Genomic DNA, 4,598 nt, shown 5'->3' with positions numbered 1-4,598 from the left:
GTAGTGAATATAGTGGAGGTTGTTCTGCCTCCAGAGCCCAAGACCAGAGAACAGTGTTACAATGTGAGTCTCTTTATTGTGAAGTAACTAACAGTCTCTTTTTACTGCCACTCCTAACAATCCCTGTAGAAATATATAGCAATAGTAGATCTAATCAAAGACTGGGTATCTATCTGACTCCTCATATTTCTCTGATTTGATCTCTGCTGTGCTCTAATCAAAGACAGGGTAGATACAGTATCTGACTTAACTTATTGTTCTGACTCCCCTCATTGGTCTCTGCTCTTCTCCCAGATTCCTGTCAGCTCACACTGGACCCAAACACAGCACACACACACCTCTTTCTGTCTGAAGGGAACAGAAAGGTGACCTGGACAGGCCAAGTCCAACCATATCCTGACCATCCAGACAGATTCACCAACCGGTACCAGGTTCTGTGTAGAGAGGGTCTGTCTGGACGCTGTTACTGGGAGGTGGAGTGGACTGGTAATGTTATTACAGCAGTCTCATATAAAGACATCAGCAGAACAGAGACAGATAATAGATTTGGAGACAATAACAAGTCCTGGAGTTTACAGTGCTATAGTGGTGGTTATTATTTCAGACACAATAATGTTGAGACTAAAGTATCAGACCCTCAGTCCTCCAGAGTAGGAGTGTACCTGGATCACAAGGCAGGTACTCTGTCCTTCTACAGTGTCTCTGACACAATGACCCTACTCACAGAGTCCAGACCACATTCACTCAGCCCTCTATCCTGGGTTTATGCTCAATGGTACTGCTGAGCTGGTTAAACTGTAGTAGGGTCCACATAGATACTAGTCATGCTGGTGTAGTCTATAGCTGAGCTGGTTAAACTGTAGTAGGGGCCACATAGATACTAGTCATGCTGGTGTAGTCTATAGCTGAGCTGGTTAAACTGTAGTAGGGTCCACATAGATACTAGTCACGCTGGTGTAGTCTAAGCTGAGCTGGTTAAACTGTAGTAGGGTCCACATAGATACTAGTCATGCTGGTGTAGTCTATAGCTGAGCTGGTTAAACTGTAGTAGGGTCCACATAGATAATAGTCATGCTGGTGTAGTCTATGCTTGAGCTGGTTAAACTGTAGTAGGGTCCACGTAGATACTAGTCATGCTGGTGTAGTCTATAGCTGAGCTGGGTTTAAACTGTAGTAGGGTCCACGTAGATACTAGTCATGCTGGTGTAGCTATAGCTGAGCTGGTTAAACCTGTAGTAGGGTCCACATAGATACTAGTCATGCTGGTGTAGTCTATAAGCTGAGCTGGTTAAACTGTAGTAGGGTCCACATAGATACTAGTCATGCTGGTGTAGTCTATAGCTGAGCTGGTTAACTGTAGTAGGCTCCACATAGATACTAGTCATGCTGGTGTAGGTCTATAGCTGAGCTGGTTTAAACTGTAGTAGGGTCCACATAGATACTAGTTCATGCTGGTGTAGTCTATAGCTGAGCTGGTAAACTGTAGTAGGGTCCACATAGATACTAGTCATGCTGGTGTAGTCTATAGCTGAGGCTGGTTAAACTGTAGTAGGGTCACATAGATACTAGTCATGCTGGTAGTAGTCTATAGCGTGAGCTGGTAACTGTAGTAGGGTCCACATAGAACTAGTCACTGCGTGGTGTAGTCTATAGCTGAGCTGGTTAAACTGTAGTAGGGTCCCACATAGATACTAGTCTACGCTGGTTTGGTGTAGTCTATAGCTGAGGCTGGGTTAAACTGTAGTAGGGTACACATAGATACCTAGTCATGCTGGTGTAGTCTTACCTGAGTCTGGTTTAAACTGTAGTAGGGTCCCACATAGATATCAATAGTCATGTGGTGTAGTCTATAGCTGAGGCTGGTATAACTGTAGTAGGGTCCCACATAGATACTAGTCATGCTGGTGTAGTCTATAGCTGATGCTGGTTTAAACCTGTAGCTAGGGTCCACATAGGATACTAGTTCATGCTGGTATGTAGTCTATGATCTGAGCTGGTTAAAACTGTATAGGGTCCACATAGATACTAGTCATGCTGGTGTAGTCTATAGCTGAGCTGGTAAACTGTAGTAGGGGTCCACATAGATACTAGTCATGCTGGTGTAGTCCTATAGCTGAGGCTGGTTAAACTGTAGTAGGGTCCACATAGATACTAGTCACGCTGGTGTAGTCTATAGCTGAGCTGGTTAAACTGTAGTAGGGTCCACATAGATACTAGTCACGCTGGTGTAGTCTATAGCTGAGCTGGTTAAACTGTAGTAGGGTCCACATAGATACTAGTCATGCTGGTGTAGTCTATAGCTGAGCTGGTTAAACTGTAGTAGGGTCCACATAGATACTAGTCATGCTGGTGTAGTCTATAGCTGAGCTGGTTAAACTGTAGTAGGGTCCACATAGATACTAGTCATGCTGGTGTCTATAGCTGAGCTGGTTAAACTGTAGTAGGGTCCACATAGATACTAGTCATGCTGGTGTAGTCTATAGCTGAGCTGGTTAAACTGTAGTAGGGTCCACATAGATACTAGTCATGCTGGTGTATCGAGCTGACTGGTTAAACTGTAGTAGGGTCCACATAGATACTAGTCATGCTGGTGTAGTCTATAGCTGAGCTGGTTAAACTGTAGTAGGGTCCACATAGATACTAGTCAGGCTGGTGTAGTCTATAGCTGAGCTGGTTAAACTGTAGTAGGGTCCACATAGATACTAGTCATGCTGGTGTAGTCTGTAGCTGAGCTGGTTAAACTGTAGTAGGGTCCACATAGATACTAGTCATGCTGGTGGTGATGGTCCCCAGATGTGATGATTTATTCTGCTCTGTTTTATGTCCAATCCTTATTTTCTGACTGATTTGAATTTGAAGAGATTTTGAAGGTTTTCATATTTGATAAAATACAATGTCCATTTCCATGAATCATGATGTCTGGTGTTGATGTATATTGGTTGTCATTCAGAACCATTGATATGTTTTCTCAGTTGGTTCTCTGTCTCTATGTAATTCTCCTCAGTATCATTGATCAGCTCGGCCCTAATTGATGTGTTCTCTGTCACCTGGAGCTGCATGGAAAATGGTCCAGGAACAAAAGGACAATTCAGGACTAGTCAGCCCACTACAAGCTGGAATCACTTACTTTCTACTAAAGTATATGGACTGGTTTCCCAGACACAGATTAATCCTAGTCCTGGACTAAAAAGCGTGTTCAATGTAGATGTCCAGGAAACCGTCCCTAAATGTGTCATCTTTCATCCTCCCATACTGCTCAGTCCAGCAACATTAAACCTGTCCAGCAGGTGGTGTTATTGACCAAACAATAAAACCAGCAGATATCTGGACTTGCCACTCAGTATATCAGTAATGTTCAGAATAGTACTTTAATATCATTGGAGATTGATGGTGTTTTTAATCCACTATCCAGAGTCAGGAACAGATGAAGTTAGGTCTGCTACTGTTCAGTGATTAAATATGATTTATGGTGATGGGAAATAAAAAAAATACAACACTAAACTTCATCTAGTAATAGTTTTCCTTTGTTATTTACTCCAAGGTGTGTCTTTAACTTGTAAATGGATTGTGTGGAGGTGAGCTAGTGGTGTGGCTGATAGAACAGAATGAAAAGGGAGGAAGAGGAAGAGGGGAGGAGTGAAGGGCTGTTCAAGAAACCAGATGAGGAAGAGAAAGATGTTCAGGGGAATTACTGGTCTCTGTTCCAAATGGTTCCCTATTCCCTACGTAGTGCACTACGGTGCTTCTGACCAGGTCTAAAGTAGTGTTCTACGTAGGGAATAGGGTGTAGATTTATTAGAATATCATGCTTTAGTGTTTGTCACAAAACAATATTAGATCTCCACCCACCCACACATTGTTATGTTGTCAGGTTGTTCCTCTGTGTTCCTGATTGAAAATCCAGTAACAATGAATCACAAACTAATGATATTCCAGTTGTGTTTAGACATCTTCATGTCTGACATCCCCCAGTTCTGTTCAGACCCGTTGAACTGGGTCACATTGTAAATGGTGACTGGTATTGATAGTCCATACTGGACCTAGCTGTGGTTAACCAGACTGGAGGGGTTCTGATCACATATTCCCTCATCTCCACAACTTCACCTGATGGTCTGTCTGTCTGTCTGTCTGTCTGTCTGTCTGTCTGTCTGTCTGTCTGTCTGTCTGTCTGTCTGTCTGTCTGTCTGTCTGTCTGTCTGTCTGTCTGTCTGTCTGTCTGTCTGTCTGTCTGTCTGTCTGTCTGTCTGTCTGTCTGTCTGTCTGTCTGTCTGTCTGTCTGTAAATCAACAACCTCAATATGGTTTAATTCCTGTAGTTATCAGAACACATGGGTGTGTGTCCCAATTATCTCTCCGTTCTAAGTGTGAACTTGTCCACTTCCCTTCATGGATTTAACAGGAAATGACTGGTATATGTAAACTCCCTCTACCCCATGCCAACACCAATCCAATGCTTTACCATTTGTGAGGAGTAGAGAAGCAATGCTACACTTCACAACTCTTAGTACAAACTCATCATTTAGCATATTTTCAATTGACCAATAGGTTCAATACACACAATCACAGTAACTTTCCACCAAACCCTCATCAGTGTTTCAT

At 42.9% G+C, this 4,598-nt stretch overlaps 1 long non-coding RNA gene across 1 annotated transcript in view; it reads left to right on the top strand.

The window, feature by feature from the left end:
* LOC115182550 (uncharacterized) overlaps window positions 1-333 on the top strand; it is a 6,853-nt gene extending 6,520 nt beyond the window's left edge. Inside the window, exons 2-3 of the long non-coding RNA XR_003873809.1 lie at window positions 5-63; window positions 295-333. This is a non-coding gene — a long non-coding RNA (uncharacterized LOC115182550). The remainder of the gene's footprint in view (window positions 1-4; window positions 64-294) is intronic.
* The last annotated feature ends 4,265 nt before the right edge of the window (window positions 334-4,598 follow it).

Source organism: Salmo trutta, unplaced genomic scaffold (assembly GCF_901001165.1).
Source record: "Salmo trutta unplaced genomic scaffold, fSalTru1.1, whole genome shotgun sequence".
Lineage (NCBI taxonomy): Eukaryota > Metazoa > Chordata > Actinopteri > Salmoniformes > Salmonidae > Salmo > Salmo trutta.
The sequence above is the reverse complement of the archived record's forward strand: the minus strand, read 5'-3'. Positions and strand labels throughout refer to the sequence as shown.